A 12,232-nucleotide genomic window follows, 5' to 3' on the forward strand; every position below is an offset into this window, starting at 1 on the left:
AGATTTCTAAACAGAAAATCATAAGCAAAATCACAGATTTTAAAAAGACTGATAACTTGAATGAAAAACTGGAAAAGTAAGATGATAAAGCACATACACATACAAAATAAATTCATGAATTTGAATGTCAGAATGTTTTTAAAGGTCTTTAAGAAACTATAGCATTTAGAAGTACATTCAATTAGGTAGATTGAGGGAAGTCTGACAAAGGGATCACTTACTAGATTGTACAAGGTGCTAAATGAAACTAACAAGAGATAGTTCAGAATCCCAGGGTTAGCAAAATGAGGAGCTGTTTCTACCTCTAGATCTGAAATGGAAACAAGACGGTGGTTTCCAGCCCCAGGAAATGGTAGCTATATGGAAAAGGGTCTCTGGCAGAGGCTGCCAATACAGGGACATCAGGATATAGATCGGGGGGACGATGACCTCAGCTTTACTACCCTCTTGTCCTCCAAGCTCCGGGCTGTGCTTCCCCTTGGGTAACCTCTCAACTAGAAGCCAGAGAACAAGGGAGCCTGTTGATGAAGAACAGCTTCTCACTGCACAGAGCAAGGTGTAAGGAGGAGAGTGGATCTGGAGGATAAATAGAAAATACAGCACCGATGCTATAGGAAAAAATCCTCCAGAAAATAAAAAACAACCCAGAGCCTGTCAGATCTCATAAGAAATTCTTTACATAATGAATTGTTGGTTCAAGTCAATATGAATTGGAGGATTGTTTGATACAAAATCTTCCAAATTAAGGAGAAACCTGGTTGATCAAGGTTTGGGCATGTCACAAGTAGCAAAAGGATTTTTGGACACAGCTAATATTACAGGAGAAAGAAAATAAGCTATAGAAACAAAAAAGCAGTATATGGAGTCTCATTAAAATAAAAGCTGAACAACAAAGAATCATCAATTTAGGGATAAAAATCCCCTGGAATAGGAAAATGCTATAGTTCACAAGTATGTGAGTGGGGATCAGGGAAAGAGCTAAGAAGGCTGGGACAAATTAGAGTAAAGAGAATACAGAAACTAATGAGAAGAAAATGATGATAATTTAAAAAATTGGAATGTAGGAGAGGTTTATATACATTGCATACATTTTGGTATATTTCTTTACAGAAAAAAGTATAAAAGTGAAAGTTTGAAAACGGGATTTGAAGTTAAAAATTACAATTTTGTTATTAGTAATTATTTAAAGCTAAATTGAATAATTTTGCAATTTTCCTGTCTGCTTTATTGAGTGTTGCATTTTCAATGATGTTTAATTCGTTTGAAACACATTTTTGTGAATTACTTAGGAGTGAGGTCATGTTATAAAATTCAGAATATGGTAGCCTGCCAAAGTTTTTGGATAATTGTTTTAAGTGGTAGTATTAACCTTGGAAAATAAAATATGGCTGTTTTGGAAAGATAGCATTTCCTTCGAAGGTTAAAAATATATTGACAGACCCTGAGACTCAGTAGGAATTCATCTTTAAGATACAGCCCACATAAAAATTTTAGATATTGCCTGATGGCAGAGAGATAAATGGTTGTCAGAAAATGGGAAAGACTCATTTACTAAGTCTGAGTGGCAATTTTCCTACAGCTCTGTCACATGGATAAAGTACTTGCCTTTCCGAAGCAGGTTGCCTGAAGGGAAGGAAGGAATGGCCAAGATGAATGAGATAAGCCAAAATAATATTTATTTTCTGAAGTACACTATTAACATTTCAGAGTGGGTCTGCCAGAACCTTTCTTCCAGTGTCGTTATGTGGATGACATAATTAAGACATTTGTTAAGTTAACAGAGGTGGAGAAGAGAGACCCTCTGCAAAAGCATATTTGTCAAAAATGAAAGCATCTGTTGCAACTCTGCCTTGTGTCTGTTGCTCTTCTTTTGCCTGGTCCTATCCCCTGTGTGCTTGAAATTTGTTCACTGTTCTTAGCTTCTATTTAGAGCTAGATGAAGAAAACTTGGAACGGATATTGTGTCATTTATAACTTTTTTTTTTAATTTAATTTTATTTATTTATTTATACAGCAGGTCCTTATTAGTCGTCAGTTTTATACACATCAGTGTATACATGTCAATCCCAATCACCCAGTTCATCACACCACCACTACCACCACCCTGCCTCTTTCCCCACTTGGTGTCCATACGTTTATTCTCTACATCTGTGTCTCTATTTCTGCCCTGCAAACCGGTTCATCTGTACCATTGTTCTAGGTTCCACATATATGCCTTAATATACGATATTTGTTTTTCTCTTTCTGACTTACTTCACTCTGTATGCCAGTCTCTAGATCCATCCACGTCTCAACAAAGGACCCAACTTCGTTCCTTTTTATGGCTGAGTAATATTCCATTGTATGTATCTACCACATCTTCTTTATCCATTCGTCTGTTGATGGGCATCTAGGTTACTTCCATGACCTGGCTATTGTAAATAGTGCCGCAATGAACATTGAGGTGCATGTGTCTTTTTGAATTATGGTTTTCTCTGGGTATATGCAGAGAGTGGGATTGCTGGATCATATGGTAATTGTATTTTTAGTTTTATAAGGAACCTCCATACTGTTCTCCATAGTGGCTGTATCAATTTATATTCCCACCAACTGTGCAAGAGGGTTGGTTCCCTTTTCTCCACACCCTCTCCAGCATTTGTTCTTTGTAGATTTTCTGATGATGCCCATTCTAAATGGTGTGAGGTGATACCTCATTGTAGTTTTGATTTGCATTTCTTTAATAATTAGTGATGTTGAGCAGCTTTTCATGTGCCTCTTGGCCATCTGTATGTCTTCTTTGGAGAAATGTCTATTTAGGTCATCTTCCCATTTTTGGATTGGGTTGTTTGTTTTTTTAATATTGAGCTGCATGAGCTGTTTATATATTTTGGAGATTAAGCCTTTGTCCGTTGATTCGTTTGCAAATATTTTCTCCCATTCTGAGGGTTGTCTTTTCGTCTATTTCCATTACTCTAGAAGGTGGGTCAAAAAAGATATTGCTGTGACTTATGTCAGAGAGTGTTCTGCCTATGTTTTCCTCTAAGAGTTCTACAGTGTCCGGTCTTACATTTAGGTCTGTAATCCATTTTGAGTTTATTTTTGTGTATGGTGTTAGGGAGTGTTCTACTTTCAGTCTTTTACATGTAGCTGTCCAGTTTTCCCAACCACTTATTGAAGAGACTGTCTTTTCTCCATTGTATATCCTTGCCTCCTTTGTCATAGATTAGTTGACCATAGGTGCGTGAGTTTACCTCTGGGCTTTCTATCTTGTTCCATTGACCTATGTTTCTGTTTTTGTGCCAGTACCATATTGTCTTGATTACTGTAGCTTTGTAGTAAAGTCTGAAGTCAGGGAGTCTGATTCCTCTAGCTCCGTTTTTCTGCCTCAAGACTGCGTTGGCTCTTCGGGGTCTTTTGTGTCTCCATACAAATTTTAAGATTTTTTGTTCTGGTTCCATAAAAAATGCCATTGGTAATTTGATAGGGATTGCATTGAATCTGTAGATTGCTTTGGGTAGAGTCATTTTCACAATATTGATTCTTCCAATCCAGGAACATGGTATATCTCTCCATCTGTTGGTATCATTCTTAATTTCTTTCATCAGTGTCTTACAGTTTTCTGCATGCAGGTCTTTTGTCTCCCTAGGTAGGTTTATTCTTAGGTATTTTATTCTTTTTGTTGCAATGGTAAATGGGAGTGGTTCCTTAATTTCTCTTTCAGATTTTTCATCATTAGTGTATAGGAATGCAAGAAATTTCTGTGCAGTAATCTTGCATTATTATTATCCTGCATTAATCTTGTATCCTGCAACCAAATTCATTGATTAGCTCTAATAGTTTTCTGGTGGCATCTTTAGGATTCTCTATGTATAGTATCATGTCATCTGCAAACAGTGACAGTTTTACTTCTTTTTTCCAATTTGTATTCCTTTTATTTCTTTTTCTTCTCTGATTGCCATGGCTAGGACTTCCAAAACTATGTTGAATAATAGCGGTGAGAATGGACATCCTTGTCTTGTTCCTGATCTTAGTGGAAATGGTTTCAGTATTTCACCATTGAGAATGACGTTTGCTGTGGGTTTGTCGTATGTGGTCTTTATTATATAAGGTAGGTTCCCTCTATACCCACTTTCTGGAGAGTTTTTATCATAAATTGGTCTTGAATTTTGTCAGAAGCTTTTTCTGCATCTATTGAGATGATCCTATGGTTTTTATTCTTCAATTTGTTAATATGGTTTATCACATTGATTGATTTGCGTATATTGAAGAATCCTTGCATCCCTGGGATAAATCCCACTTGATCATGGTGTATGATCTTTTTAATGTGTTGTTGGAGTCTGTTTGCTAGTATTTCATAGAGGATTTTTGAATCTGTACTCATCAGTGATATTGGTCTGTAATTTTCTTTATTTGTAGTATCTCTCTCTGGTTTTGGTATCAGGGTGATGGTGGCCTCATAGAATGAGTTTGGAATTGTTCCTTCCTCTGCAATTTTTTGGAAGAGTTTGAGAAGGATGGGTGTTAGCTCTTCTCTAAATGTTTGATAGAATTCACCTGTGAAGCCATCTGGTCCTGGCCTTTTGTTTGTTGGAAGATTTTTAATCACAGTTTAAATTTCATTACTTGTGATTGGTCTGTTCATATTTTCTATTTCGTCCTGGTTCAGTCTTGCAAGGTTATACCTTTCTAAGAATTTGTCCATTTATTCCACGTTGTCCATTTTATTGACATAGTGTTGCTTGTAGTAGTCTCTTAGGATGCTTTGTATTTCTGCAGTGTCTGTTGTAACTTCTCCGTTTTCGTTTCTAATTTTATTGATTTGGGTCCACTCCCTCTTTTTCTTGATGAGTCTGGCTAATGGTTTATCAATTTTGTTTATCTTCTCAAAGAACCAGCTTTCAGATTTACTGATCATTGCTATTTCTTTCTTTGTTTCTATTTCATTTATTTCTGCTCTGATCTTTATGATTTCTTTCCTTCTGCTAACTTTGGGTTTTGTTTGTTCTTCTTTCTCTAGTTCCTTTAGGTGTAACGTTAGATTGTTTATTTGAGATTTTTCTTGTTTCTTGAGGTAGGCTTGTGTATAGCTATTAACTTCCCTCTTAGAACTGCTTTTGCTGCATCCCATAGGTTTTGGATCGTCATGTTTTCATTGTCATTTGTCTCCAGGTATTTTTTTATTTCCTCTTTGATTTCTTCAGTGATCTCTTGGTTATTTAGTAACATATTGTTTATCCTCCATGTGTTTGTGTCTTTTACGTTTTTTTCCCTGTAATTCATTTCTAATCTCGTAGCGTTGTGGTCAGAAAAGATGCTTGATATGATTTCAATTTCCTTAAATTTACTGTGGCTTGATTTGTGACTCAAGATGTGATCTACCGTAGAGAATGTTCCGTGCGCATTTGAGAAGAAAGTGTAATCTGCTGTTTTTGGATGGAATGTCCTATAAATATCAATTAGATCTATCTGGTCTATTGTGTCATTTAAAGCTTCTCTTTCCTTATTTATTTTCATTTTGGATGATCTGTCCATTGATGTAAGTGAGGTGTTAAAGTCCCCCACTATTATTGTGTCACTGTCGATTTCCTCTTTTATACCTGTTAGCAGTTGCCTTATGTATTGAGGTGTTCCTATGTTGGGTGCATATATATTTATAATTGTTATATGTTCTTCTTGGATTGATCCCTTGATCAATATGTAGTGTCCTTCCTTGTCTCTTGTAACATTCTTTAAAGTGTATTTTATCTGATATGAGTATTGCTATTCCAGCTTTCTTTTGATTTCCATCTGCATGGAATACCTTTTTCCATCCCCTCATTTTCAGTCTGTATGTGTCGCTGGGTCTGAAGTGGTGTCTTGTAGACAGCATATATATGGGTCTTGTTTGGGTATCCATTCAGCAAGCCTGTTTGTGTATCCATTCAGCAAGCAAGTTTGGAGCATTTAATCCATTCGCGTTTAAGGTAATTATTGATATGTATGTTCCTATGACCATTTTCTTAATTGTTTTGGGTTTGTTTTTGTAGGTCCTTTTGTTCTCTTGTGTTTCCCACTTAGAGAATTTCCTTTAGCATTTGTTGTAAAGCTGGTTTGGTGGTGCTGAATTCTCTTAGTTTTTGCTTGTCTGTAAAGCTTTTGACTTCTCCATTGAATCTGAATGAGATCCTTGCTGGGTACAGTAATCTTGGTTGCAGGTTCTTCCCTTTCATCACTTTAAGTATATCATGCCACTGCCTTCTGGCTTGTAGAGTTTCTGCTGGGAAATCAGCTGTTAACCTTATGTGAGTTCCCTTGTATGTTTTTTTGTCATTTTTCCCTTGCTGCTTTCAATAATTTTTCTTTGTCTTTAATTTTTGCCAGTTTGATTACTATGTGTCTTGGCGTGTTTCTCCTTGGGTTTATCCTGTATGGGACTCTCTGTGCTTCCTGGACTTGGGTGGCTATTTCCTTTCCCATGATAGGGAAGTTTTTGACTATAATCTCTTCAAATATTTTCTGGGGTCCTTTCTCTCTCTCTTCTCCTTCGGGGACCCCTATAATGTGAATGTTGTTGCGTTTAATGTTGTCCCAGGGGTCTCTTAGGCTGTGTTCATTTCTTTTCATTCTTTTTTCTTTATTCTGTTCAACAGCAGTGAATTCCACCATTCTGTCTTCCAGGTCACTTATCCGTTCTTCTGTCTCAGTTATTCTGCTATTGATTCCTTCTAGTGTAGTTTTCATTTCCAGTTATTGTATTGTTCATCTCTGTTTGTTCTTTAATTCTTCTAGGTCTTTGTTAAACATTTCTTGCATCTTCTCAATCTTTGCCTCCATTCTTTTTCCGAGGTCCTGAATCATCTTCACTATCATTATTCTGAATTCTTCTTCTGGAGGGTTGCCTATCTCCGCTTCATTTAGTTGTTTTTCTGGGGTTTTATCTTGTTCCTTCATCTGGTACATAGCCCTCTGCCTTTTCATCTTGTCTATCTTTCTGTGAATGTGGTTTTTGTTCCACAGGCTGCAGGATTGTAGTTCCTCTTGCTTCTGCTGTCTGCCGTCTTGTGGATGAGGCTATCTAGGAGGCTTGTGCAAGTTTCCTGATGGGAGGGACTTGTGTTGGGTATAGCTGACTGTTGCTCTTGTGGGCAGAGCTCAGTAAAACTTGACTGCTGATGGGTGGGGCTGGGTTCCCTCCCTGTTGGTTGTTTGGCCTGAGGCAACCCAACACTGGAGCCTACCTGGGCTCTTTCATGGGGCTAATGGCATACTCTGGGAGGGCTCATGCCAAGGAGTACTTCCCAGAACTTCTGCTGCCAGTGTCCTTGTCCTCACAGTGAGACACAGCCATGCCCTGCCTCTGCAGGAGACACTCCAACACTAGCAGGTAGGTCTGGTTCAGTCTCCGCTGGGCTCACTGCTCCTTCCCCTGGGTCCCGGTGTGCACACTACTTTGTGTGTGCCCTCCAAGAGTGGAGTCTCTGTTTCCCCCAGTCCTGTCGAAGTCCTGCAATCAAATCCCATTAGCCTTCAAAGTCTGATTCTCTAGGAATTCCTCCTCCCATTGCTGGACCCCGAGGTTGGGAAGCCTCACGTGGGGCTCCGAACCTTCACTCCAGTGGGTGGACTTCTGTGGTATAAGTGTTCTCCAGTCTGTGAGTCACCCACCCCCTAGTTATGGAATGTGATCTTACTGTGATTGCGCCCCTCCTACCATCTCATTGTGGCTTCTCCTTTGTCTTTGGATGTGGGGTGTTTTTTTGGTGAGTTCCAGTATCTTCCTGTTGATGATTGTCTAGCAGCTACTTGTGCTTCTGGTGTTCTTGCAAAAGGGAGTGAGAGCACGTCCTTCTACTCTGCCATCTTGGTTCCTAATCCATTTTTAACTTTTAATAATAAAGATAAACTACAGTTTAGCTGAAGCACCAATTTCAGCAATAAAATTATTGCTTATATCAGAGAGAGAGAGAGAGAGAAGAAGAGACAGAGGGACTTAGGGAGAAGTTTTATTAGTATAAGTTGTGACCTAAAACTTCAAAAGCACTTTTAATTAGCCAGGTACAGTGTGTGTTTGCCTGTTTTACCCTTTTACTTTCTTATGTATTAAAGAGTATTTCCAAGTCTGGCTGAGTGGCCTTCTCACATTGAGGAAAGTAATGCTTAGGGGAGATAGTGTTGCCAGATATCCAATTTATGACAGATAAATTTGTTAACATAGAGTATAACTCAAATTTGGGTAATTTGTCCCAAATGCTAACCCTCTGGTGCTAGTATAAGATGTGAGGTAATCTTGAGCTTGTATGTTATTTCCCTGCAAACGAAGTTATTATATCATGAAAGTGCACAAAGCATCTAAAGATATCTTATGCAAAGTGCACTAATAAAAGGAGCAAAAGCGTGTGTGTGCCCGCATGGGCATCTTTCCTTGTCCAGCATGTTCTTTTGGTTGTTTTTGGTCCAATCCTCAGATCTGCATAATTGTGAGAGATTCTCAGTGGCCCATTAATCCCACTCTCCAGAGACAAACTCTGTTATTAGTAAAATGTTTATCTTTCCAGCCTTCTGTAGTGCACATTTAAATGTGTATATTTTCTATATTATGCATACTGAATTGTAATTTGCATTTAATGTATGGTAAGCCAATACCTAGCAACTACCTGATCCTTCCTAATGGCTGCATAGTATTTGGCTGTATGGATATTCTCTATTTTAAAAACTTTATTAGACAACATTTACATTATTTCAAATTTTACTAATGAAACAAATGCTCCCAATCCCCCAGTGGACTTCACAGTAACAGGTATCTTTGCACTTTTGCTTTTCTTGTTCCTGTAGGATAAATCCGAAATGTGGAATTGTTGTGACAATAAACAGATTGCTGCGGTGGGTGCATTGCAACATTGCCATCCAGAAGCTTGTGCAATTTATATTCTGAGTGTAAAAACTCTATTTCCTCACACATTCTGCCTTGGAATCTCTAGCTCTTTTTAATTTTTGCAGGAATGATAGGTAGAAAGTGATATTTTATTGTTTTGTTACATTTCTACTAGCTGAAGGGTTGAGTAAAATTTTTAAAAGTTTAATGCCATTTGTAACAGCATGGATGAACCTTGAGGGTATTATACAAGTGAAAGAAGTCAGACAGAGAGAGACAAATTCTGTATGATTTCACTCATACTTGGAATCAAAAAAAACAAAACAAACAAGCAAAAAAGATAAAATAAATGAACAAATCAAACCAAACAAAAACAAACACATAGAGGAAGGGGTGTGGGGAGACTGCAAAATAGGTAAAAGGGGTCAACTGTATGGTGACAGATGGAAATTAAACCTTTGATGGTGAGCATTCTGTAGTGTATGGAGAAGTTGAAATATAATGTTGTACACAAAAATTATGTTAAAAACCAATTTAAATAAATAATAAAGCTTTGCGGTCATTGACCGTTTGCTTCAGCTTTGTGCAGCAGCTCAAAAAAAAAAAAAAGGAAAGTTTAAAATCCAACTAACCAAAAAAAAAAAAGGGTAATTTTTTTTTCCCAGAATACACTCATTTTCCTCATTATGGTACCTTTAGGAACCTTTGTGTTTGCCAGTGTTCTTCCTGTAATGTTGTGACTGGAGTTACTGATGCTTATTATAATTTGTGTGGACTCCTCTCTTTCTGGAAGAGTGCATTTCTCTCTGCAGTATTAACTGAGAGGGAAGGTTCTCTGTTCTTTGATGAGATTGATGCTGATCCTGACACGACTCACTAAGTGGATCCTATTTCTTTCTAACTTAATGGTGATTTTCACAGCTTTGAAAATAGCTTCTATTTAAGATTTGCCTATTACTTAGGGGTTTATTTTTTCGTGAACAATTTCCTGTGTATAGCAGTGTATATGATTTCTGGTTGTATATCTTACAGCAATGGATCAGAATTTTAGTACGGATCAAAGCATAAATGTCCAAACTGAGTAGTCATTAGATATTGATAGCTATTAAAATTTCCACCAGACACATTATTTCTCTGTATGTTCAAACTTGGATTTCACAGTACTTATAGAATACTTTTTTTGCTTGTTTTATTTAAGAAATACATTGAACTTTATGAATCTTGTAAAAGGAATGTACTTGAGATTTAAAACCTTGTGTATTAACATTTCAATGATGTAATAGTATGTATTGAGGCGGTAAAAAGAGGCACTTGCTCTAGCTTTGTGTGAGATTGATACTACAATACATATGTGCATGGGAAGAATTGATGAGAAAAGGAACTGTGAGTAAAATTTTTCATATCAGTTATGCCTAAGACCATGAGAATATGATTACCTAGAATAAGAATTTTTGAGTTATTGGCACACATTGGTTTCTAAGTCCAAGATCTTAACCTGTAAGCGGTTTAACCTCTTGGAACAAAGGTTACTTAATCTGGAAAATTAGGATAATAATATTATTCCTGTCCCACATATAAAACAATGTATTTATAATAAAACAAAACTGTATTTGAAATGAAATCAAATATGCATCTAGTGTTATCTTTTCTAATCTTTATTATTACCTAAATCCTACGTTTTTGCTGCTAGTGTAAAAGGTTAGGAATTTTAAATGGCTGTTTATGATGCTTCATATTAATTGCATAAATTATTCAAGTGCATAGTTTATGGGCTCATCTAAAAAAAAGGATCACTTTCTATAGAGAGAAATAGGGACATAAATGAGGGAGAAAATCCAGGCAAATATGCCTCCATTGTACTTTCATTTCATTTTGCATTCTTTTTTCCCACATTCTGGATCTGATTTTTAATGCAGTGTCAAACATATGTATTAAACTAGTATCTGAGACTCTGCATTAGACACTTTTAAATAAAAACAATTTCCATTTTACAGATGAGGAAACAGATTCACAGAGAAGTTAAGTGACTTGCTGAAGCTCATACAGTTAGTAAGTAAGTGAGCTGGGCCTGGAACCCAGAGTTCTTTGGTACCTGAACATTGTTCCTAACTTCAGTGTTCCTTGTCTCATGGGGCACTTGTCTTTGTATACCAATATTGTGTAAATTTGTATTTCATGAGTACCAGCTAAGAGTAGTAGAAAGAATGTTGCACTAAAAGCCTGGAATCTGGGGTTCTAGATCGACTTTTTCATCTTATTAGCTGTCTGGTCTTGAGTTATAATTTAAATGTCCCCTGAACTTCCATTTCATACCCTGGAGAATGAGGCTAGTAATACCATCTACTTCTTCCTCCCCGTTTCACAAGAATGATATATGTGCATAATGAAAAATTTATGTAGATACTGTAAAGCTTTGTGATAAACTCTATTACTGTTCAAAATTTTCACTGTCCCTCCCTATGGAAGGATTTATACTCCTTTTCCTGCTGATATCAGATTGGGCATGTGTTTTGCTTTGGTCAATGACATATGAGCAGGACTGATATGTTTTAAGTGGAAGTTTTTGATTTCTTTTCCCTGACTCTATTCCCTTTCATCTGTGCTTGCAAACAAGCCACTTTTTTTCAGAGTTATCTCTTTTTTTATAATAAGTTGTTGAACATAACCAAGAGTAGCCCATACATAGTATTAAACAGGTTCCAACTGTTAGAAGATAAAACTGTGAACATCTGGTAGCAACTTAGGCTAGTTAAAACTGAAAAAATGGCTTGAATAAAAGCAAGAGTGTGGCTATAAATCCCATTGCTTAAGATCTTCAAATTGACTAAGGTGTTAGCCAGATTCCTTCAACTGGATAAAATTTCCCAGGGAGATGAGACCAAGATCATGGTTCTCTTATAGAAGCCTGACAAGCTTAAACTAGAGTGGAGGCATGTTCCAAAAAGAATTGCCATATTGTCGTTCTGGACACAAGGTTCTGGTTTCAGTCAAACAGATGAGAAACTACATTTTTATAGACTAGTGTGACCCCAAAATCCACTAGGCTCAATTTTCAAACTTAATATGACCCTTAGGCTTCCAATCTTTTATGGGTAGAAAACAGGATGTGAAATTTTCTCAGATTCCAAAAAGATCGTTTGCTCTAATGTCTTCCTAAAGAAGTCGAGGGAGATGATGGAAAAAGACTTTCCAGAGGGTTGAGCCAAAGGCTACTGATAACAATGGAATAGAAAGCTCTTCCTCCAGGCAAAAACATGACTTAATCAAGAAACATCTTCTACTGTATTGGTCTGCAAGGGCTGCAGCAACAAAATACTGCAGACTGATGGCTTAAACAATAGAAATTTCTTTTCTCACAGTTCTGGAGGCTGGAAGTCTGAGATCAGGGTGCCAGCATGGTCA

General features: G+C 37.1%; 1 long non-coding RNA gene across 1 annotated transcript in view; it reads left to right on the forward strand.

Annotated features, from left to right (window-relative positions):
- Positions 1–7,178: 7,178 nt before the first annotated feature.
- Positions 7,179–12,232, forward strand: part of LOC109552810 (uncharacterized) — a 98,203-nt gene continuing 93,149 nt past the window's right edge. The window contains exon 1 of the long non-coding RNA XR_012325038.1: positions 7,179–7,342. This is a non-coding gene — a long non-coding RNA (uncharacterized lncRNA). The remainder of the gene's footprint in view (positions 7,343–12,232) is intronic.

Source organism: Tursiops truncatus, chromosome 12 (assembly GCF_011762595.2).
Source record: "Tursiops truncatus isolate mTurTru1 chromosome 12, mTurTru1.mat.Y, whole genome shotgun sequence".
In the NCBI taxonomy this organism is placed as follows: domain Eukaryota; kingdom Metazoa; phylum Chordata; class Mammalia; order Artiodactyla; family Delphinidae; genus Tursiops; species Tursiops truncatus.